The 25,673-nt window shown below is 46.2% G+C and overlaps 1 long non-coding RNA gene across 1 annotated transcript in view; it reads left to right on the top strand.

Moving 5' to 3' along the window:
* Positions 1-25,673, top strand: part of LOC118573788 — a 69,875-nt gene that overhangs the window by 37,894 nt on the left and 6,308 nt on the right. Inside the window, exon 2 of the long non-coding RNA XR_004943674.1 lies at positions 5,902-5,997. This is a non-coding gene — a long non-coding RNA (uncharacterized LOC118573788). The remainder of the gene's footprint in view (positions 1-5,901; positions 5,998-25,673) is intronic.

The raw sequence follows: 25,673 nt of genomic DNA, 5'->3' as shown, positions 1-25,673 counted from the left end.
CCAGCTATTCACCAGACACCAGCATGTGAATCTGAAGATGTTACATGATATAACTTATAAAACCAATAATGGTTCACATCAAGTGCTTTGATCACCTGCCCCATGTGTTTATTTATTTATTTATAAGCCTGGCTGTGTCTTTATGTGAATAATGCTGTCTGATACAACTAACAATGCAAAAAGGCAGGAGTCTCATCGCAAGGGGCCAGCAGTGTCCACAGAGGCAGCCTACAAGTCAATAAAACTCCAAGAGACAAATTGTTGCCTTTGTGACATGGTGTAGGGAAGAGTTTCTCCAGTAACAGATGCAGATTGGGAATCAAGCTTTGGTTTGGTTTTGTAGACAGGGTCTCATGTAGTTTACAATGTAGTAGAGGATGACCTTGAATTCAGATCCCCCAGCCTGTGAGTGTTGGGGTTACAAATACCCACCATCATACCCAGAATATGGAATCAAGGAAGGAAAAATAAAAGCCTTTTAGTGGACCTGACACTAGCCAGGGATGTGAAGTTATAGGATCTATCCTTGCACATACTGGTCAGGCAAGCTGCAGGGGTTAGTTTCTCTGTGTGAACTTGGGAAGTTTCTGTCCACACCCTAGGCCTCAGTTTCTCCATCTTTTGGAGACCAAGCTAGATTACATGCTATCTCAATTCTGCTGGATCCATGGAGATGCCTCCTTCCACATGATTGAGAGTGACCTCAAGGCTAACTGGGTCTTTTGGTGAGGGATAAACTCTCTGTCACCTGTAAATGAGAACAAAGAGCCCACACTTTAAGAGTTGGTTGCTCTGAGAATTCATGGGAAAATGCCACTGACATATCTTGCATGTGTCTGGCATACAAGAAGCACTCAATAAATGCTGGTTCATGTGGTCATCCAAGCAGTAATAGTCTGACCAGCTGATTGGCCAATTCTGGGTCAACAGACTCAGGTGCTCTGGCAATGCTGATCTTGAAGCTCCACCCCAACTTCCAACCTGACACACTCAAATAGTGATTTGATCTGAAGCAGCTTCACCTTGAACTTGGCTTTTGAAGGTTTTGTTACCACTGCAATTCAATTCCCTGATTGAATGGGTAACAGAATCGCCCGGGGAAGAGGGTTGACTGGCCCGGGTTGGTGTGGGGTGTGGATCTGCTAGGGTGTCAAGAATAAGACTAGAGGCTTTACAGCTCGGGGTGGGTTAGGGGCTAAGTTCTTTCCCTAGGTAGTAGAGGGCAAACGACATTTTCTGTCCTTTGGAGGAGTGACGCAGATCCTCTCCGCTGGCCTTCTGCACCCTCCTCCCACCGTGGGAGACTGGCTGACCTTGTTTCTATTCAAAGCTCTTTCAAATTTTTACACCTGAATTTTGGTAAACAACCTCCTGTGCCATGGATAGGGGACTTATCGGGCTCCCCAGCGGCCTCCTACACCAAACCCTTTTGTTAAGGGGAAAAGCCTGCCTTAGAAGTAAGTGGGGCGGGAGTTCACTCCTCCCCAGCGTTGTTATCTTGTGTTTGCAAGAATCTTGAGATCAAAGCGCCGCCGCTCAGCTGTCTCTGGCGTTCCTCGGCTGCCCTCTTCTGGGAAGTCATGGTATGACGTGGTCTCCTGGCAGTCAAGCTAATTCACAAGGGATGAGGCCATGGTGCTCAGTCAAAAAATATTTATTGAAAAGAAAACGCGCATGCGTCATAGTTCTGGGCACTTGGGATTTATCACCGAACAAAACAGACACATAGCCTGTTCCCCTGCATTGTGGTTCTGTGAAATGGCCAGTGAGTGAAAAAAGTAAACAAAATGTAACAAATATATGGCAGGGGAGTTGGAAACAGCAGGCGACACACAAAGCGAGTCGCAATTTAGTTTTCAGAGTCAGCTTCTCAGAGAAGGTGACTTTTGCCCAAAGACTTGAAGACAGCGAGAAATATAAGAGAAACATTGCTTTGGAAGTAAGAGTGTATAAGTGGCAGAGAGAAAGCTCAGTCAGCGAAATGCTTGCTGTGTGTCTAGTCAGTTACTGTTGCTGTGATGAAACACCATGACCAGAAGCAAGTTAGGGAGGAAAGGGTTTGTTTGTCTTACGTATCCTGAATCACAGTCCACTGAGGGAAGCCAAGGCCGGAACTCAAACTTGTCAGGTACCTGGAGGCAGAAGCTGATGCAGAGGCCATGGGGGATGCTGCTTACTGGTGTGCCCATCAGGGCTCCTGATGGCTCAGCCTGCTTTCCTATAGAAGCCAGGACCACAAGCCCAGAGATGGCACCACCCACAATGGAGTGGGCCCTCTTCCATTAATCACTAATTAAGAAAATGCCTTACAAGCTTGCCTGCAGCCTGATCTTAAGGAGGCATTTTCTCATTAGAGATTTTCTTCTCTTAAATGACTCTAGCCTGTGTCAAGTTAACATAAAGCTACCCAACTCACTGTGTAAACGTGGGGACCTGGGCTTGATTCCCCCAGAACACTGAACTTACATTTTTAAAAAGCCAGGTAGGGTGGTTCATGCTTGAATTCCAGGGCAGGGAAGGCAGAGGCACGCAAATATCTGGGGTTCCATGGCCAGTCAGGCTAGCTGAATCAATGTACCTCAGGTCCCAATGAGAGACCCTATCTCAAAAAACAAGGTGAGTGGTTCCCGAAAAAGAACACCCAAGGTTAATCTCTGGCCAAATTGTTCACACCACACATGCACATGCACACACATGTGCATACCCTGAAAGAGTGTGATTGGCAGAAGAAGAGGGTTCAAAGGTTGGGAATCTATGTGGGATATAGGGTGGCTGGAGGGAGGGAGTTAGGGAGGAGCCAGAAGGGTGAGCAGAGAAAGGAAGAAAGTCAGATGTCAGGGCCTCTTGGGCCAGCTTTAGAGACCTGGCAAATACCACAGGCTGAGTGGTTTAAACAACACACATGTATTTCCACATGTTTTTAGAGGGTGAAAATTCAAAATCAATGTGCCGGCCAATTCTCTCCCTTCCTGGCTTTCAGGCTGCTGCACTGGCTGTTTCCTCCCTGGGGTCTTTCATTGCTCACTGAGCAGGCATGAAGCATTCTACATAAGAATGTAGGGGGGAACATGAGCCTTCTGCCCACTGGCTTTTGCTTCGGAGGTGCTTTTGGGGGCAAAGGACCATGATGCCAAGACAACAGGAAAATGGAGACCTGGAGATACTCTTGTGAGTCACTTCATTCGCTCAGTGATGATGTAAATAAAGTGGGCCCCAAATTGAAGACTGCTAATTTTGAAAGGCATTATGTGAGGGGAAAATGATGTGACTTACTGTGGGAGGGAGCAGTGAGTGTGGAGGTATGAATGTTGGTGTAGAGGTGTGAGCGTGTGTCTGTGTGTGTGAAGGTATGAGTATGTTTCTTTCGTGTATTGAGTATGGGGGTGTGAGTGTATTTGTGGGAATGTAAGTGTAGATAGGTGTGCCTATAGAGGGTGTGAATGTATCTGTGTGAGTGGAATGTGGATGTGTGTCTATATGAAATGTGGACGTTGTGTCCACACTTATGTGTAATACCCAGCCTTTGCCTATGCTCTGCAGATGTGACAGCTGGGAAAGTCCCATCTGCTGGCACCCCAGAGACCTGACTATGGGGGGGGGGGCCTGCAGTGCAACAGGGAAGCAGGTCAGGAACTTGATCCTAGTCACCAATCCCCCAGCTTTTGCAACACTGGGAAGTGTCTCCATCTCATGGAGGAGCTGTGGGGTGGGTCTCTGCTATTACTGAGCATGTTCTATGTGACAGGCCTCTGGTATGTGTGCTGGAGGTATTCTGTTTCAATGTCAAGTTGTGTCAGTATCAAAATTTCAGATCTTCTGGGGATGGATTGCCTTGGCCCGTGACATCCATGCCTGCGTCCCTTCCTCCCTCTTCCCTCCCTTTCCCTGCTCTCCTTCCCTCCCTTTTCTTCCCCTCCCTCCCCCCCACCTGCACACCAAGAGGTTCAGTACCTTCTTCCCCCCTCCCCTCCAGATCCCAGTGGTTGAAGGACTATGTGCTTCTAGAACCTTCAGGTCTCCCATTCCATACAGTCCCTCCTGGGAAACCTCATGAATGCCTCTGTGCACAGGAAGTCCTTGCTTCCAGTCCTGCATGACCTCCAGTGCCTGATCTGAGAGTTTATTCTAGATTTGAAGTCTCTGCCTCTTTAGATCCAGGGCCATCGTTTTAAAAAGGAGAGTGATTGTGCTATTGTTTGTTCTCCTTAATGTCATCTATAACAATGCGAGGCTGGGAGAAGCCTGAAGTCTCTAACAGGGCGTTTGATAAACAGCTCCTTGAGGTTAATGCCTGCCCTGTCAGCCTTCACCACAGAATAAGTGCAGGTCACACAATAGAGCGAGCAATGTTTTCTCAGATTTGGAGATAAACTACTGCTTTTGTACCAACTGAGCTATTGTCCAAGTTGGGAGAGGGAGGCCCAAGTACAGGAACAAGACTAGGTATGGAAGTCAGCCTCAGGATCATCTGTCTGTCTGTCTATCTATCATGTATCTATCTGTCTTCTATCATGTCATCTATCATTTGTCATCTATCAATCTATCTATATTCTATCATCTATCTATGTAACATCTATCTAGCTATCATCTATCTATCTGTCTATCTTCATCTACCTATCCATCCATTTATTTCAGGAACAGGTACAATTCTCTTTCTAGATGTAATCAACTTCAAGTGAGGGACTGGAGAGATTGCTCCAGGGTTGAAAGTACTAACTGCTCTTCCAGAGGACCAGAGTTCAGTTCCTAGACCCATATCAAGTAACTTACAATCACTTGTAACTCCAGGGGATTCAGTGACCTCTTCTGAACTCTGCAGGCACATAAACACACACACACACACACACACACACACACACACACACACACACACACGTAGGTAGGCAAAGGAGCTTTCAGTCCACTAGTCTGTTGGTGCCATTGCACAATGAGGGATACACCACTGACTGTTTTTCTTTGAGATTATATAGTATGGTGCCAGGTGGTGGCGGCGCACGCCTTTAATTCCAGCACTCAGGAGGCAGAGCCAGGCGGATCTCTGTGAGTTCGAAGCCAGCATGGTCTACAGAGCGAGATCCAGGACGGGCACCAAAAACTACTCAGAGAAACCCTGTCTCAAAAACAAAACAAAAGATTATATCATATGGTTTGATTTTGGGTGAGAGTATCCATCTAGGTCTTGGGTTATAAGTGGCAGAAGCCATTTGCCTGCATTTGCTTTGCTTTTTGAGAATAGGTTGTGTGCTCCTGACAGTGGCCCAACATGCTTCTGTATCTTGCTACAACCGGTGAAAGAAGTATATAGAAGGACATGGAAGTTTCCAAGTCTGGAAGTGAGCATGGCCATTGGGAAAATGACTCAGGGGTCCTGGGGCTGAACATATGAGAATAAAATCACCATTGAGAGGTCAATCACTCACTGTAATAAGAAGTGAATTTTCTGGGCCGGGGAGATGGCTGCGGTTGCTGTGCCCAGAGTTCCGTGCCGTTTTCATTTCTTTTGAAATTCCTTTTTTGGCCCCATAAATGATTCAGTGGTGTGCTCTGTGATGTTTACGTGTTTGGAAGTTTTCCTGTTATTTCTGCCTGCTGAATTTTAACAACAGTCTAGGGTATTGTGTGGCATGTGGTCCGTGTATTCAATCGCAACATTGCAATGCAGAGCACAAGACATATGTGTTCAATAAATAAAAGTGAATGAATGATTGGCACGTTAACTTAAAAGTCAATGAAGAGAGGGCTGCAGGCTGAAGGGGTAATGGAAGATGGCAGGATGCCGAAGGTGACTGTCCCAGGTAAGGAAATACAGCTGCCTCAGCTTTCTTCCTTCTAGGTTCCACTCTCTGTCCTTGCAGGCACAGCATTCGCAGGCTGCCGACTACTTTCATTCTTCCTTGGCAGGTTGTCAGAACTTGAATCACCAAGAGAGCCAACCGGGAGGCCATAAAACGACCCCACGGAGATCCTAGAGCTAAACTACTCCACACTCTTGCTCAGGTAAGGAGTCTGCTAGCCTCCCAAATTTTTGCCATGTGCAGTTCTTGCCATGGTTGCTGCCCAAAGAAGTCATGCATGTCCATCTAATTGGCAGGCCATCTCATCCTTCTGTTCTCACTGTGCAAAGTCCCTAGACATCCTGAGAGTTGGTGTTCACTCAGGATATCTTTTTAAGTCTTTGCAGTCAACTAGCTACAAAGCCACATGTAAAATTTGGTGGCCATTGTAGAGACTCTGGGAGGCAATCAAGTCCTTCAGAAGGGCTTGTGCCATTCTGCCAGTCAGAGGCAGGTTGACCGTACTGAGGGGGCTAGTTAACTAGCTGGTTCTAAAAGTGTACTCCACCGCCTTGCTTTCTCCCTTTCTGCCATATGATCTCCTCTGTCCCTCTACTTCCCCAGGATCCAGGCTGATGCTGGGTCTCTGTTTCTGGACGTCTGGCTTCCAGAACCATGCACAATCAAAATCTTCCCTTTATTATCAGTCTTGGGTATTCACTCTAGCAAGAGAAAATGGACCAAAATAGTTGGGTAATGTGAACAGGAGAAAAAACATCCATCACATAAAAATCACTGAGATCTGACAGTTCAGACCCACTATTGTAACATTACCTCAGTGGTACATGTATAGATATACATACACACACAAATGCAACATGTTTTGCAAAGGAGGAACCCAGGACCATGGAGGGAATCTCATGATAAATACAATCTCTGTCCCCAAAATCTTACCAGCTGAGTTGGCAGATGAAATTCCTAAGCATTGTATAATAACGATCACAACACACAATGATTGTGTTAGTCAGCCTGTCATTATTGTAGCAAAATAACTAATATAATTAGCTTATAAAGAGAAAAGGTTTATTTCGGCTCACAGCTTTGTAGTTTCTAGTCTATGTTTACCCCTTTGTTTTGGGAGCCTATGATGAGGCAGCATATTACAGCAGGGCTAGTGGCAGACAAAAACTACTCAGCTGATGGAATCAAAGGAGAGAGAGGGAAGAGAAGAGAAGGGGGCTTGGGGTCCCATGCTCTACCTGTAGAGCACAGCCTATAGTCCTTCCATTTGGCCCCATCCCCAAGCAGCTACAGTGTCAAGAAAAAGGAATAAGGAAACTAGACAGGATGGATGGAAGTTCAGCTCAGATGCCACCAAGCTCCTCACAAGCCCTCCTTACCCAGTCTTTAAAAGAAAATTATACAATGTGTGTATAAATGCTTGTGTGTGTGCTACATCAGGTACATGGAAATCTACATCGGGTACATGGAAATCTACATCGGGTACATGGAAATCTAAGTACAACTTGCAAGAGCCAGTTCTACCATGTGGGACACAGGTATCAAACTCAGGTCTTCAGTACTGGCAGCAGACAACTTTACCCACTGGCCTATCCTACCAGCCCCATCCAGTCTTGACCCTTTTAATTGGCTCTCCATCCTGTGAAACTGCCCTCTGTACACCATCCTCTACTTGTAGACCACATGAGAGGCTCCTTCCTCTTCCTGAATACCATATTAAAGACTCCTTCTCCCTGTGGACCACATATAGGTTCCTGGTTAGTCTGGCCAGTGGAGGCCAGGGCAGATGGCACAGGGCAGAAGGGTGAAAATAGGTTATTCTTCCTCTGTCTCCTTTCTCCATTTGTCTCAGATTGACTGTACCCACCACTCCCACTGAAGGTCGCAGCTTCTCTTACCTCTCCTCATAACAGTTTCCTTCCAGATTCAGGTAATTCTCCCCCCACCCCTTGTCCCTCAAGGCCCATAATGAGTTACCAGCTCTAGACACTCACTAACACCTTAGGAGTCCCCATACCATATCTGAGCACTTGTAAATGGTGCTTGTATAGTGCATTCCATAGGTTACTCATCTGAGTGGCCTTCTGTTTCCCTCCACACACACACACACACACACACACACACACACACACACACACACACTTCCACACACTCCCGTGTGCATACACACAGACAGTGTAGGAGGGGCTGAGATGAGCTTGGCAGCCTCCCATCCACCTGTACCCCTGCCTGATTCACTTTTCTTGACTTTGCTGTGTAATTAAATGTGCATCTGGTAATGGGGAAGGAGACATGAAGAAGTGTTGATTCTTACACAAGAAATGAGTGCTTACAGGGCTGAGTGTCTCCCCCACATGAACTAAAAGGTTCTTCTCTTAAAATACAAAATCCCAGGGAACAGGTGATGGCTTTTCCACTCAGGATGAGTAAGGGGCCGTCATTAGGGCCTGGGTCTAACACAACTCTTGACAAATCCAGGAGACAAAAACCAGTAAGGATTTCAGGTCATCATCAAGCTGAGCAGTTCCCCCATGCTTCCTTCTCTGCCATAGTTGACACAAGGATTCCAGCTGCTTGTGCAGCTGGGGACAAAGGCCTAATTTCTACTGCTCAGGGACAATCTGGCCTTTCCTTTGCAATTTCATACAGAGATCAAAGGTACTTGGAAAAGGAGTTAGCCACTCGATGCCACCTAGCAATCTCCTTGGGGAGTCCTATAGAATATCCACTGCAATTCTCCATTAATTGGCTCGTTTTCAAAGTGGACAGTGGAGATGCCAGGAGCTGGGCTTGGGAGAGTTCCTGGCCAGTGCTCACTTTCCACCCTGAGCCCACTCCTTAGCTCTACCTACTCTGGGAAGGTGCCCCAGGAGGAGGTGGACCCAGGAGTCCTAGAGTTCCCAGAAGCATCTGGAGGTGCTGACAATGGGTTGCATAGTGGGTCTGGATCCTAGGGAGGTTGGGTTTGGGCATGCCAAGAAGCAGAGTTAGAAGAAGCTCAGGTGCTACTTTGGAAGATTTAGGAGTTCTTGGGCTGATGTTGGATTTTACTGTCACTGGGGACGTGCTAAGTTCTCTCCAGAGTAGGAAAGACAGGAAAAAGGAAGGCCAGGTATGCCTGTGTGCTAGCCCTGCACAGCTGGAGGATGAGACAAGGCATGGAGGAGGCCAGATGATTTAGAAGGCTGAGGATACATGCTGGGGCCTGGGATAGTAGTACTCACCAGGCAGAAGCAGAGGGCTGATAAACTCCATGCAGTAAAACTTGCCTTGACAATAGCTCTCGTGAAAAGGAAAACATGCTCTTTCAGAAAACAAGAAAATGAACATTGTTTCCATCCATTCCCCACATAGCAGAGAGGTGTCTCATAAGAAAACACAGGTGATGAGTGGCAGAGGAGAAACATAAGAAGGCAAGAAGAGGCAGAATGGGACTACCCTCAAGCCTTGCCCCATTGGTCAACTACTGGATACATGTTTTGTAACTCCTAAGAGCTGGACTTTCCTTCAAGGAAAACCCAGCTGGAGCTTCTTAGTGTACTTGATAGCATACATGCCTGTCCCAGGTCTTATGGAACAGTAAGTCATGACTCCCTAAGACTGGCCTGAGACTCTGCATTTAGAAGAGGACACCCCTGGTCAGGGTCGATGTTTCAGACCCGTGGGACACACTTAGATAAGTAGCAAGACATCAGAGGATACCAGCTCCGTTTGGGCATACTTCTGTATACCTCCAACTTAACACAAAACCATAGCAGATGTAAATGATCTAATTCAGCATCTTGGTGATAATGACCCATGCCTTGACATTGTGCCCATGTGGCTGCTTAGGGAGTTTCATCTCCACCTCCTACCTCAGCCCTCCCCAGTAAGAGTAAGCATCAATCACCCTACATAAGATGACCTGTCCAGACACCCCTGCAGTATAGGCCAGCCTAATCTCTCACCTTGGGGAAGGTCAAGCTTGCCTTGTTAAGAAAAGGCAGTGTCTCCTCTTTCTTGGGACTCCCTGTCTACATACTCACATTCACACATGCACACATGTACATGCACATTTCTGAGGGCCTCAGTTTTCTGGGCATGTCTGATAGTCTCTGCTTGGGACCTGACATGTTCCTTTTACATAATTCTAAAGATGACCCTATTTCACTGAACCCAGGCTCCAAAGGAGTCCCCTCTGGGGTTCAGGATTCCCATCAATGGTGCTGTGGGGCCACTTCCCTTGACACCTGAAACACACAGAAATGTTTGAGATGGTCCTAGCATAGATGATGGTTGAGAATGTACTCCACCAGGAGGTTGGGTAGTCTGCATCTCTCAGTGCAAGGGCCACTGTTTGATGAACAGGAAGTGCCCTATGTAGCTTACTCACCCGCACCAGGCTTGACCTTGGCTTCCTACTCCTGCACAATTCAGCTGGGACTTGCAAGTGGCCAGCATTCCTTTTCCATGTTCATGCTGCCATGTTCCCTCCATTCTTAACCACATCAAATGGGGTAGCTTTTGCTGGGCTGTACTTAGGTCCAAGAGCCTGTGCTGTGCTCCAGAGTGAGGCCCCTTACAAGCTAGCATACACATCACACAAGCCAAGGAGTCATACTCAACCTAGGACACTCTGTACTAAGGAGTACCAGAGAGAGGAATTGTAGAGAGCACAGAGGGCTTCCTGGAGGAGGTGAGACTTCTGAGCCTTGTTAAGGGTTGGCTTGTTATAGGTTGGTTCAAAGTTCAAAGGATCAAGTACCTCAGAGCAAGCTTATTCAGAAGCAAGGTCATAGTAAGATCATAACGGACATAATTAGGTAAGACAAGGTCATACTGAAGTAGTAATGACTCCAACTCAATAGGATTAGGCCCCTAAAGGGGAACTTGGAAACAGGCACACACACAAGAAGAGAGCATCCAATGAGGGTAAGGCAGAGCTAGGCAATGCTTCTGCAAACCAAGAAATGCCAGATGCTGGGGTTGGGCAAGGGACCCACCCCACACTCTCTTACCAACAGAAGACTGAAAAGAAGGAGTCCTATTGACCTGGATCTTGTACTTCAAAGCCCCAAACCAAGCTAACAAATGCCTGTTGCTTAAATACGTAGACTGTAACACTGTCCCAGAGGCCCTAGCAATGACAGCTTAGACACACAGCAGGGGACTGATGTGGCACCTAGAAGGAAACCTTGCTGCTGACTGGGGTATCAACATTCTCCACCCCCACCATAGTCAGCAAGTATGAGGACCTGAGTTCGGTCCCCAGAACCCACATAACAGTCTAGGGGTAATGATAAGCAGTTGTAATCCCAGTGCTGGGAATGTAGAGATAGACAGATCATTGGGGCTCACTGGCCAGCCAGCCTAGCTCAATTGGTAAGGTCCAGGTCCCAGTGAGAGACACTGTGTCCAAAACAAACAACAGCAAAATGAAAGTAAATGGCTCCTGAATTCCTAAGGAATAACACCCAAGACTGACATCCGGCTTTCAAATGCTCCCATATATGTATACTTGTACTTGCGTGCACACATGGATGCACACACATGTGTACGTACACACACACACACACACACACACACACACACACACACACACACACGTGTTGAAAAGGGTGTGGCAACTAGACACAGAGACCAAGGCAGAGAAGTAGGTAGCCATGAGCTCCAGAGTTGCAGAACCAGCCTATCATCCAACTCTTGCCCGATGAGCCCCCATGGCCAAGGAAAGAAGAAATTGAAGGGAAAACCTTGGCTACATCCCCACCAGCCTCCATGGCCCAGGAGTGCTCCCTGCCAGCTGGCTAAGCTCTCCACTGCATACCTGGCTGAGAGTCAGTAGGAAAACAGTGTGTGTTTGTCAGGCCCTGAACTGAAGGGCAGTAGATCAATGAAAAGCGAATAAATTATGGAGAAATGGGATTTTTTTTTTGGTTCACAGTGGTTAGAGCTATGGAATCTAGTGTGAGCTTGGGGTCTTTTCCGTGGCCTAGGCGAGCTCCAGCTTAAGCCTATGAGGGAAAATGTCTAGGTTGAATTGTGTCCCTCTGAAGCTCCCAGCTCTAGGACTTGGCCTCATTCCTAGGGAAGTTTGGGCAGGTATAATCAGGTATACCAGGCACTCCAGATTCAGAAGCCTCTAACCCAATATCCAGGGTCCTCATGACACAAGGGTGGCGTGTATAGGAATGCACAAAGTGGAGAAGAAAAAGCATATGCCCAAGAGGGCCGGGGACTAGAGTGATGTATTTGCAAGCCAAGGAGTGGCAGAACTTGCTCACCACCATCAAAGGTGGACGTGATGAAGACACCTTCCCCATGTCCTCAGCAGGAGTCTGGCCTTGCCAACACCTTTCAGGCTTCTATCTCCAGAATGGGATGGAAACATAATGCTGTCATTTTCAACTCCATGGCTCACAGTGCTCTAGGAATGGGCCATAAGCTGGCAGTCAGGAGAGGCTTTCAGTCAGCTCTAGGGGCTAGCCTTTTTGTGCCTTGTAGAAAAGTCTCTTTTCCCCAGCATTCAAGGCATTTTACAGGTCAGTGCACTTAGGTCCCACCCACATCCCTACACTAAGCTTGCTTCTCACCCACCCCCACGGCATGTTGTCCCCTAGCACTGTTACTTCAGTCCATGCTCCTGCCTCTCCCTCCATCACCACCAGATTCTGTAGGCAGTATCACATCCTCCTAGTCAGATTCAGTTCAGCACTTGTGATTTCTTTGCCAGCCTAGGCACCTTGGTAATACCATGTCTCAAAATAAAAAGCAAACAGAGAGCTAGGGCTACAGCTCAGTGGTAGAGCCTTGACCAGCATTGCACAGCCTTGAATCCAGTCCCTAATACACACACACACACACACACACACACACACACACACACACACACAAACAAAAAAGACTACACACACTCCAGCCTTCCCTGCAGCCTGGTGCAGCCTTGTGATAAATTCTAAACAATGAAATGCAAGTTGAAGCAAATCACAAATGACTTCCAGAGAGGATCACAGAGAGGAATACCCTACTCTGCCCCATATATGCCTCTGCTTGAACTGTATACATGATTTTATACAGACTTTATACATGACTTGAACTGTATACAGGTCTTTAGGCAGCTGTATTGGACCACAGAAGGACTGCTTCTTAGGGATCCTTGAGTTATTCTGGAGTCCAGATTTGCTTCATCTAAAAGAGAAAACTAAATGCTGTCTTGTATTGTTTAAACCATGTGCTCTTGTTGGAACCATTTGCTTCCTGGTTGCTATGAGCCCCTTTTCCACATCAGCAGGAACAGGCTGTAAAACTCTTCATCCACAACATAAATCTCAGGAGGAGCAAAGCCCTTGGGCAGCACAAGAGCATTAACCAAGCTATACCTTTTGGGTAGCCCTTTGCATGAGGGGTGGTCTTGTAACTACTGCTAGAAACACTACCCAGAAAACAATTCGGTATGTTTGGGGCAGAGGGTCTTACCAGGTTTCACACTTGTACAAGAGAACTATGCCTGCTCACACTGGAGTCTTCCAACCCTGGTTTTGACTGGTTGTAACTACTCTTACACTTCTCATTCCATTCCTTCATTCCCCAGAATCCAGATGGCCCATGCCCCCTGGTTTTTTTAAATACTAGAAGTCACATGTATAGCCTGCATGCTTGGCCAGGGGCCATGCCTACCCAGTGCTGACTGCCAGTACACCCACAAGTGACACAATACTATCATACGCAAAGGAGCTTACAACCCTGAATTTTTTTCTCTGTAAAATACATCTGTCTAAAATATGAAAATGTGATGGACTTGGGCTGTAGCTCATGTAATAGTGGAGGTAGGAAGACTAGAGAAGTTCAAGGTCATCCTTGGCTATATAAGTTCCAGGTCAGCCTGAGCTATGAAAGACCATGTTTCAAGTAAGGGAGAAAGGAGGTGGAGTTTTGGGAAATATCTTGTACCCAACCACCCAAGGAAGTCAGTTCTGTGATTGGTTTGGGGAGAGAAGCTGGAACAAGCGACAGGCACACCATGTCATGCTTTGCCCACATGCCACTCTATGCCTGCCATTCCTGTCACTGGACTTGAGACAGCATTTAGGCTAGATGCCTTGGCCTTCAGTCATCTCCAGTTCCCAGATTTCTTTGCTCACCCCTTTCATTATCCCTCACCTTCACAAGCAATGCAGAGAGTGGACTCCCCATTTTGAACCCTGCCCTGTTTCCACCTACATAAGGGACCTCAGAAGCCTCTTCATCATAGACCTCACACTCCTTCTTTAGTGCCCTTTGTAGCTCACCCTTGGACACTACTGCAGAGGAAGGATAGTGGGATCCTCAGCCCTGCCCATGGGCTGAGGAAGAAGACTTCCACCCCATACATCCTCAGGCTATCACCCCACTAGAGAGCCCTGTAGGAGCCCACAAAGATTCCAACTTGTGGTTTGACTCAAGGTGAGATTCAGATCCAAGGCTACATAATAGGGTGCAGAGAGGCATGGTTACCAGGTGTCTTCTACTTCATGGCCTAATCACAAGATGCTTTATTGTGGGGTGTGGTCACCAGGTGTTTTGAAGGGTCTACTCTTGGTTGTATGTCGTGCTTTGATCTTGAAAGGGGGAGGTCTTTTGCCTCTCCTCTTCCTAGTGTATAAAAAGCCCATCATGAATAAACTTGATGCTGCAGGGTATTGACCCAGGGCCCTCCCAAAGCTATCCTGTGTCTCCGTCTTTCTCTTCATCTACTTCTATATTTCTTCCTATTATTTCCCATTTCCTTACTTCCCCTTTCAAGGGACCCTTCAATATGTCAGGGCTGAACCCCAATACTGATCCCCTGACAGAAGCCCACATGGGCTTCCTGTTTGGAATGAGAAGCCAAGGGCTCTATGATCTCCTGTGAGCATGGAAATTTCCTAACATATTCAGGAGCCTTCCTCACTCCATGATAGTCAGGCTTCCCTTCACCCCAGCCCATACCATTCCTGTCCAGACACTAGTATATATTTTAAAACATTTAGGGAATGTAAACTTAATCCATCTTCAATGCTCCATGCAGGGGCCACAGGTCAAGCATTCACCTAACTACCAGCTCCTAGGGTAGGCCCACTCCATGTTAAGGGACACATTTATGGAAGCCATTCTGATAATGGTGTCTGGAGCCCCATGGAGGCACCTGCCAAGACAGGGCTCAGCTTCATTCCCATGGGGCAGGACTCATCCTCAGGAAGACTCTGACCCAGTTGCTATGATCCCTGATGAAGAATCCACTCCAGAGCAAAGAGAGGCAAGCTTTTGTGCCTTGGAAAGAGGGAGGCCCACCTCAAGGAGCCTGGAAAGCTGCTCAGGTTCAGAGAAAGGGTTAGCCAGAGCCCTTTGCATTTTTGAGCTCAGCCTAGAAAGCTCAGGCAGGGAGCACTCTGAGAGAATAGGGACTGTGGACCAGGGAAAATTCCTAAAGATCAGCTTCACGTGATCTGAGAGATTATGTCTAGCCAGTAGGGAAAGGGCTGCGACTTCAGTGGCTAGATTGTAGCAGCTGAGTCTTCTGCAAACCTGTTTATTCATGTACATCATGCATCTAATATGGATGGAGGTGTGAGATACAGGGATTTTAGGGACTGGCTGGACATGTGCCCCCATCACACTTATCCCACCTCCCACATTACACCTATACAAGTGTGCCCTCTTTCACACTTACCCTGACTCCAATATTACACCTGTGCAAGTGTGCCCCTATCACACTTACCCCACCTTCAACATTTACACCTGTGTGGAGCAGCAGGCACTTCTTGGGGACTAGGGGGGTCAGAGAGTTGGGTAGTGGAGTATCCTGTTTTGACCCTTAGGAATCCACACGCATCCACAGAGTCCCAGAACATAACCCCACTGCTTAGAACAGTAGCTTCTCCCCAGAACAAGTTAGCGTTTTCTCCACACATAGATACAAAAAATCATAGCATGTGAAGTATTATACTGGTAAACATATCCATAATGCATCTATGGCTTTTCCCCTCTCTTAGTCCTTCTCGTCTGAGGATTACTATTTCATTGCACATCATTGGTGGGTTTTATTTTCCTGCTTTTTTGTGGGGTTTTTTGTGGGGTGCTTATAAATAGACATTCACCTGCCAGTTTCCCAGACCCTCCCTACCAGACAAAACTATAGTACATATCCTGAAACTTGCTTTTCAAAAATCTGATAATACATTCTGGCCATTGCACTAACTCATACGCAACACAAACTAGACTCAACAGAGAAAGAAGAAGAAGAAGAAATAATTGTAGTTGGAATTTTTTTGAGCTGCCAACCAGTTCCCAAATAAAGACAGAGACTTATTATTAATTATAAATGCTTGGCCTTTGCTTAGGCTTGACTCACCAGCTCTTTTAACTTAATTTAACCTGTTTCTATTCATCTATGTCTTGCCTTGGGGCTTTTTACCTTTCTTTCTGTATGTCCTACTTTTCTGCTTCCTCTGTATCTGTCTGTCTGCCCCCTCTACCATGTCCCCCTGGTGTCTCTTTTTCTTTCTCCCCCCCACCAACCTAAATTCATCCTTTTACTTACTTTCCCTGTGCAGAAGTCCTGCCTATACCTTCTCCTTCACTATTGGCCATTCAGCTTTTTATAAGACAAACCAGGTGCCTTAGGTAGGCAAGGTAAAACCAACACATTTGTTGTGGAATATTAGTTTAAAGATGTGTTGTATTCTTTTATGTTGCACTTGTTTAACTCTGGAAAGCTGTGTTACTTTGCCTTTCTAAAACACCCGATTGACCTAATAAAGAACTGAATGGCCAATAGCTATGCAGGAGAGAGAGACAGGCAGGGCTGGCAGACAGAGAGAATAAAAAGGAGAAGAGGAAGAGGATGCTAGGGGCCATCCACCCAGTCTCACAACCAGCCGCAGAGTAAGAAAGAAAGAAAGAAAGAAAGAAAGAAAGAAAGAAAGAAAGAAAGAAAGAAAGAAAGAAAGAAAGAGATATAGAATAAAGGAAGGTAAAAGCCCAGAAGCAAAAGGTGGACGGGATAATTAAGTTAGCAAAGCTGGCTAGAAACAAGCTAAGCTAAGGTTGAACATTCATAACCAAGACTCCATGTATTTATTTTGGAGCTGGGTGGTTGGCCCCCAAAGAGCAAAGAGTTTAAACACACACACACACACACACACACACACACACACACACACACACATCTTTATGTAATTAAACAGATGCAACACATAGTTATATAGTTAAACAATTATTCTACAACAAAAACAAATGCAACACATCTTTACATAATTAAACAAATATTCTGCAACATAAGAAAATGCAACACATCTTTACATAGTTAAACAAATGCAGAATATCTTTGCACGGTTAAACAAATATTCCATAGCAAATAATCTCAAAGTTGGGTAGGAAGCAACAGAAAGATTGAGAGGGTTATAAGAAGGGGAATTAGGGGCACACATATGTTCAGATGTATTGTGTGAAATTCTCAAAGAATTAAAAGAATGCCCCCAATGTTTCTGAAATTTAGGGTCTGCCTAGTACAGAAATGCCCAAACATGCATGCCATCAGCCCAGAGGGAAGACACTGTCATCCATCATTATACGTATCATTGCATGTCACTACTCACCAAGGAAAACCATTCACACCTCTGAGAGACTGACAGGGAAGAAATAGCTCTGACTTTGTAGGTCTCTTAGACACCAACCAAATACCCTGTGGTTACAGCTGGTCTGTTTTAAAATGCAGGTGGAGTCTCTGGTGGAGAGGATGGGAATGAAGGAATGAGGTGAGGTCATTACACTGGGAAGTTGTGTGTGATGGAAAAGGTCATGGCCATAAGAAATCACAAAAAGGCTGATGGCTATAGAGAGAAGGGTAGTCAACCAGCAGGCACACAATGTCCCATGCAACTTGACAATTGGGCCCACAGCTGCTCATGCTCAACCACCAATAAGGTTATAGTTTCTGGCCCTGGATAGTTAAACTTTCTGGAAGATTCCTGAGCTTGTAGCAAGAAGGGGTGATGATTAAAAGCAGCTTTGCTGGCTGCCAAGCCCGGAAAGTCATATCCACGCCCGATGACGCTCTCCACAGATCCTACATGAGTGACAGCCAGTTTTTAATAAGGCTTATTTAAAAACAAAAAACAAATCAGCTTATTTTCAATGCGAAATGGGTTGTGTTTGGCCCTAATCCCCTGTGGTCAGCAAGCATTCTGCACTACACCAGCTGTCCAGGTCCCCATAGATCTGGAGAAGGTTATGTCCCCTGTCTGATGAGAAAAAGCAGAAACCCACTAACGCATTCAGTGCTGTGAAAATGTAATCCAAATATAATTCCCACTCGTATGAGGAAAGTGAACTGGCTGAAGACTCAACTCAACAAACACTGTTTCCAAATTGAGGTCATCATTCTCTTAATGGCCCCCTTGCTGCTGCTTCTGCAGGGGAATTGTACCAGGTAGCAGGTCGAAGCATGATGCTGAATTTTCCTTATTGTGTTTTTGGGTCCTCTTGGTAAGTGAAGCCAATGGGGAAGGATGTGCAGTGTGCCCCATGCATGCCTGTAGATCTCCCGGGACACCTGGGTATCCAGATCCCTGGCACAGCGATGTTAAAAATGGGCCCCTCTGAAGCCCACATACCTTGGAGAAACCTCTTCTATAGGGGCTCCTTTGCCAGCGGGATAAATGATAGTGATGCTATGGGCCTATAAGGAGAACCCCAGATTCCCTCAGCAAGGAACTGGATCAGCAGAATTCTCCAGAAGAAGAAGAAAAAATAGTCAAAAGGTTGTCTGTAGAGAAAGACTAGATTGATTATAAGGAATTAGTTTACATGGTTGTGCAGGTGAAGTCCCACAGTCTTCAGGTTGAGTGGCAAGTTCAAAGGCCATAAGGCAGTGTGGTAGTTTGAATAAGAAAAGACTTGGGCATTTGTGTGTTTGGTCCCCAGTTGGTGGCACTGTTTGGGATGTTTCGGTGGTACAGCCTTGCTGGTGGAGATGCATCCTTGGAGAAAGACTTTGAGATTTAAAGCCTAACACTACTTCCCATTCCCTCTGTATGCTTCATGACTGCATTTGAAGATGTGAGCTCTCAGCATCCAGTTCCGGCTACCATGCCTGCTTCTTGCTACCATGCTTCCTGCCATGATTGACTCTTATCCCTCTGGAACCCTGAGTCCAAATAAACTCTTCCTCCTAAAAATTTCCTTGACCACGGTGTTTAATCACAGCAAAAGAAAGTGATGGTAATGAGCATAGGAAACACTTGTTCACTCCAGAAAATAGCAGCCTTTTGTTCTACACAATCAATGGGTGAGGTCTACCCACGGAAAGGAAGATCATCTGCTCTTCTCTGCCTACCATTTAAATAATTACCTCTCCTTAAACACACCTAGGATAATGGCCAGCCATGGATCCGGGCACCCCATGGCCCAATCAAGTACCCCAGGCCTTCTTTTTTAAGAAGGGAAGTAAAGATGGTCTCCAGGTCAGGAGGGAGATTGGTGCTCACTCTGGAGCTGGAGAAGATGAAAATGGGTGGTTTGTGTACAGGTGTGTGTGGGTGCTCTACTGTGTGAGTTCTTCCTGGGAACCATGATGTGAAGGGCAGCCAGTTCTGTGGGGCCAGCAGTGCCCAGAACCATTAGCAGGCCTGACATTGGGCAATGGTCTCACTTCCTATCTGTGAGGCCCCTTGAGACAAGGCTGTGTTTTCCCTGACCATCCCCACTGCTGATTTCACTCTTACAGCTTGCTTTCTTAAGGTTGAGTCTGGAATCTATAAGTCAACTATAAGGGAAGAAGAGGGAAGGAGAATTCAGAGAACTTCCTTATATCCCATTCCAGATAACACTACACACATATTATCTCATTTAACAGAAGTGCCAGGGCCTGCCATCATTGGTCACAATTATTCACAATAGGCACCACAGTCTAAATAACTGCCCCTATGCCTTGTGATTTTAATCACTTGAAGTGTTACCGGTATAACTGGAACCTCCCTCAAAGACAGGAACCACTGTCCTTCTCATCTCATAGACAATCATAAGACATTCCAAAGTAGTGTCCTGCCTGGGCCCCATAGTCACAAGAGTCAGAGCTAGGATTTGGATCTAAACAGCCCTTTTGGAATTAACTATTCTATACCACTACCTCCTACTATGAGGAAATCCTTTCTGTGGGGTGCTCTAGGTTTAGAGTTATATACTGGGCACCTGCTTTGGCCTGAGAAATTGCATAAACAGCTTTCCCTCCTGGATCCCTCTGGAAATCTCATGTTCTATCTGTTGGGAACACAGAACTTCCTAGGATAAAAGGACAGAAAACAGATAGCCACCAACATGGGGCTTAAGGGAGGTGGAAGCTGTGTGGGCAGAAGTCAGGGCCCTGACTTCAAAGAAGGCTTCCTGTGGAGATAGAGGCCAGAGGAGACCCTGTCTGAAGGGTCCTCTGGCCTTCCACACCCTACAGGCTGCCATGTCTTAATAAGCCCTGGAGTAACAAGGACCCTGTCTCTCACTTTGCCACAGATACCAGCACCCTAACAGAATCCATCCCAACTGCCTTCTCAAGCAGGCCTTTTCCTAAAGAAAGATTAAGCCTGCTGAGCCCTCCTCTCCAGAATGACTGATGCATTTCAGTTCTGGATTTAATCCTATGGGTTGATCTGGGAGCCACAAGGAGATGGATTAGCAGCCCTGACATTCAGCTTCTAGTCTTTGGAAAAGCAACATAAATTATTACCTACCAAACTCAGCCCTGTGGGTTTCTCCCTATGACTCAGGTGGGGCTCAAAGGCAGTGACCACTTCACCCTCCATTCAGGGATACTTCTCTGAGCCTGGCAACATCATGAGGAGCCAACAAAAGCAGAGGAGAATGCAGCAAAAATATGAGGATTGAAGCATGGCTTCCTGGGACAGGAGGTCTGGGGCCCTTGCTGAACACCAACAAGTGCTTGCTGCAGGCACAATGGGCAGGCTGTGCAAACAGAGTAGTTTGAGCCATAGTACCCCAGAGAAACAGGATTAATATGTGTATGAGAGAGGGGAAAGAGAAATATGGGAGAGGGAAGTCGGGGGGGGGGATGAAGAAAGGGGAAGAGAGGGAAGGAGAGAGAGTTATCTCATTACCTTACACAGTTAAGGAAGCTGAATAGAGTCCATAGCCAGATGGCTGGAGCCCAGGGAGATCAGCGCTGCCCCAGTCAGATACTGAAGGCCTACTCTCTTAGTTTGCTTTCAATTGTTGTGATAAAGATCATGACCAAAAGCAACTTGGGAAGGAGAGGATTTATTTGGCTTACACATCCTGATCACCAGATCAGTGAGGGAAGCCCAGGAACACAAGGAACCTGGCAGGAGCCTGGAGGCAGGAACTGAAGCAGAAGCCATGCTACCTACTGGCTTGTTCCCGATGGCTTGCTCCCCATGGCTTGCTCAGCCTGCTTTCTTATACCACCCAGAACCACCTGCCCAGGCATGGTACCACCCACGGTAACCTGGACCCTCCACTTGAGTTATTAATCAAAAAAATGTCCCCATAGGCCAATCTTATAGGGGCATTTTCTCAACAGAGGTTCCTTCTCACATGACTCTATTTGTACCAAGCTAACAAAAAACTCAACCATACCAACAACTACATACCAGGAGAGCACAGAACAAAATCCACAACACTGTTCCCAAATCCAAGACTCAAAAAGAGGTGGATCAGATCTAGTCACAGTAAACAACAGGCTTGCCTCTTGTTTCCAAGACTGCCAACCTTTGAGACCCACTTGGTCCTGCAAGGTACTGGAACAGGCCAAACTGCATGAAGGAAGCCATCTCCTTTACTCTGATTTAAGTATTAATTTTAGGCAAAACATATGCAAAGAAAAAGCCCCAAATGGTGTTTGATCACATATCTGGGCATTTAGTGGCCCAGTCAAGTTGATACAAAGTCAGCCATCACAGTACTCAAGGTGGGAAAAGAGGGGCCCCTCTTCAGTTCTACATCACAGGAGGCCCCCACAATAGCCAGACAAAAGCCTGAGGCTCACGCAGGAGCTGGCCAGGTATAGCAGTGAAGTGACACTGGGAAGGCCTGTGGGCAGAGGCCAGGGTGAGGGCATGCACAAAGGACAGACAACCCAGGCTATGAGTCATTGATTAATACACCATCAGGGCTTTGTAGAGACTATAATCTTCTGTTTTCTATGCTGGTGAAGCTACTAGTTATGGTTTTGTTACAACTAACTCCCCACATGCTCATTACCACCATGATGTGAGAAGCCATGTGTTTCTGCTGCCATGAACTCCACTATACTTTCCCCTCCATAATGGGCTCAAACTTTGTCCCAAATAAATCTTCCCTACCTCAAGTTCTTTGCCAGGTAGAGAACAATTTTTTTATTATTATTATATCAACTTTTCATTTAGGTTTTATTTTTTAAGATTTATTTATTTAGTATACAGAAGAGGGCGCCAGCTCTCATTACAGGTGGTTGTGAGCCACCATGTGGTTGCTGGGAATTGAACTCAGGACCTCTGGAAGAACAGTCAGTGCTCTTAACCTCTGAGCCATCTCTCCAGCCCCCAAGAACAATTTTTAAAAACAATGAATATATTACTTACACTGGTACTTCTTTGAGACAAACATTACAAGCGCTCCATTCATGGAATCCTTGGAAGTCTTAGCAACGCATTCATGTATAGTTTTCTTTTTTTCTGGCTTCCACTGCTTCAGAGGCCCTCTGTGTGAGGACCCCCACAAACACTTACAGGGCCATTCCTATCACACTAGTTGCTTGGAATTTGGTTTTCTGTTGCAGCCATGTTGCCTGGAACTCTGGTCACACCACGTTCCTGGGAACATGGTCACAGCGGCTGCCTGCCCTGCCTCCACTTCCATTGGCAATTCCGGAGTGGCTGGCAGGTGTCTTCATTTTCACTGTCTGTCCCCTCTAAGCCCTCATCTGCTATGGCCTTCTCTGCCATGACCACCTCTTCTGAGCTGCTGGGGACAGTGCTCTTGGCTGGTTTGTACATCTGGTTGACTCATACTTTGTGCCATCTGGTGAGAGATTTCAGTATTTTAATGAGACACTGGCAATATGTTCCCGGTGGCTGACAAGCTTGCCTGAGTCACAGGGACCAAGGGACACAAAAGAGGTCAGGAAAGAGTAAAGAGCTTTCTTTATACAACCTTAAGTACCCACTGAGGAACCCCAGGATGAACTGGGAAAAGAAGAGAATCTGGGAGTACAAGTATGCTTTAAATATCTGGACTCTATATTCTCATGGACCCAATGGCAGAAATTAAGGGGGTATCACTGAAGATAGATGATAGATAGATAGATAGATAGATAGATAGATAGATAGATAGCTGCATGTACCCATGCCAGGCCAACTGGAAAGCATTCCATACTTCTTTCCACATTTTTCATATTTCCCAAAAACTTATTTAAGGCATTTATTATCTCACATTTCACTTGAAACCAGTGGCATTCAGCAGGTATGTCTTTGTATCCCCATTCGCCCCCAGATGAAGGTATAGAGGCTGTACCAAGCACAGGTATTGGCTGACTCGCAAAGACAAAGGTCTTGCATTCATGAGACCCAGCAAGGCTGCATTAAAGAAATGCTCTCAAGGTAATATGCCTTAAAACACATGGGAAGTAAAAAATATTCCATGGAGACTGTGACATGGGATCAACATCTCATTACTAAGTAAGCTGGGATACGAGGCTCACCAATATCCCCTTCATGGTCCAGTACTACACATATGTGTTACTCATATCTCAGGCCATCAACAGTCAGGGTTCTGCTGCTGAAACTCCCTTGTTGATTTGTCAGAGGGAGTTGTGATGTCACCCAAAAGAAGCTAGTGATGGTCTTCTATATTTACTGCTGCCCTATGCATAATAGTTGAGGTATGGAACTAGCCTGGAGGTCTATTAACAGATGAAAGGAGAAAGAAAATGCAGTACATTTGCATGATGCAACTTTGCTTATCTGCAACAAAAAATTAGATCAAAACATTCATAGGAAAATGGAGATCATTATGCTAGAGAAATAAAAGCTCAGAAAGACATCAAGTTTTCTTTCATATGCAGAATATAGATTTAAATTTATATATACATATGCATATACACATACAAATGTAAAACATGAACATTGAAAAATTATTTGGAAGGGGAGGATGAAGTTTAAAGGTAGGATGCAGAGAACAAGAGAAGGCTATGGAATGTTCGTGACTTGAAAGCAGAAGAAATTAGAGCAGTAAGAGAGCAGTGGTTAAATTGGTGACATTTCATCAGTGCAGAGTGAGATCTAGAGTCTATCACCCAGAATGAGCCTGAGGCAAATATTCTGCAGAAACTACAAGGAGCCCAGCAGTGATCGTGGGTCCCCTTTCCTAAGTGCCAGCCACATGCCAGAAACTGAACCATGGTTTTGAATCAGCTGAACCTTCTATAGTTGAGCATCATCCCTGATTCTTCACCTCTACATCCTCACCCTGACTGCATCTTGCTGGTGGACTGAGTACATGTCCCATTTCTACCACTGGGCTCAGCCTTGGACTTGTTCTAGCCAATGGAATGTAAGTAAATAAGATGTCCTAAGGGCCTGAAATGTGCTTGAGTGGTCACTGGCATTGACTCTCTTCCATGTCTTGTCATTGCTGTCAGAAGAGTCCTGGGCTATGTGAGACTCAAGAAGTGGGCTTGAGCCCACCAGACCTTCAGCTTGAAGTGATGACTAGTCTGGCCAAGATTCCAAATGCGCATTCATTACTGTATGCTACTGAGAGAGGATGGTGGGTCGTTACACAGCCATTCCTGACCAATATACTTTGAAACACTCCGAGAGGCAGGCATTCTCTCACATCTGACAGCTGTAGACTTGGAGGCTTACATATTGGCTGCATCATAAAATTAGTAAGTGGCATAGTTGGGATTTAGATCTAGCACACTCTGGAACTAGTATCCTAAGTACGGGTTTTGTTGCTGCTTCAGGAAAACACTGTAATGATGCACACTCAAGTGTCATGTAAATTGATGTGACATGGTGACAGGTGTCCCCTAGATCTCAGAGCTTCCCAGATGCACAGACTCAACCAGCCCCATCACAAACTTCCCAATTACACCCTTTGCCTTTGTATCTGGGAACATCCAGTCCTCATTTAGCAGCATCACAGCAGCTTTTACTACATTACAATGAGATGAAAGTCAAGAGTAATTTCATCATAAAAGCACTAGTGCATGCTGGGAAAGGGGAAAAAAGGAAGTGAAAGAAGTGCACTGTATTTTAGAGGCAAAAGTCTTGAAGAGAGCAAGATATGGTTGTTATTTGCTACAAGGGGCTGGTGTGGTGTCCTCACCCCAGCAAGAGATCTGGGGAGGGTGAGGGGTCAGGGATGGACAACTCAGTCCCCTGGGCAAATGAGCAGTGATGTGATCTTGGATGAGTCAGGTAGGGAACTGGAGACAAGTGCTCAGGGCCTGACCCATGTGCACTAAGCCATAACCCAAAGGAATCAGGCCAAGTTCAAGGCTCCCTGGAGGTTTTTCTCCCCAAACATTTCCTGCTAACCAGGCTCCTGATCCTTTCTTCAGCCTGGGACAGGGATATAAGGTGACTGCAGGGACAGCCAGCAGCAAGGGAAGTTCCTTGTCCTTGAAGCCCCAGACAGCAGGAAGGGCTGCTCCCAAGTGGTATTATTTATCCCGACTGTGCTCAGTTGGCCAGAGAAGCCACTGATGGCTCCTCTATCTCTGCTTGCTACAAACCCAGATAGATGAAGGGCTGCAGTGCTGGGCCACATTTAGCAATGTGTCACAAATAGGGAGGTTTGGGAAGGTCGGGTTTTGGTAGAGGCCATGTATGGGGAAAGAGCAGTCAGGGGAAAGGGATTTGGGTGGAA

Source organism: Onychomys torridus, chromosome 1 (assembly GCF_903995425.1).
Source record: "Onychomys torridus chromosome 1, mOncTor1.1, whole genome shotgun sequence".
Classification (NCBI taxonomy): Eukaryota; Metazoa; Chordata; class Mammalia; order Rodentia; family Cricetidae; genus Onychomys; species Onychomys torridus.
This window is presented reverse-complemented; position numbering and strand designations above follow the sequence as displayed.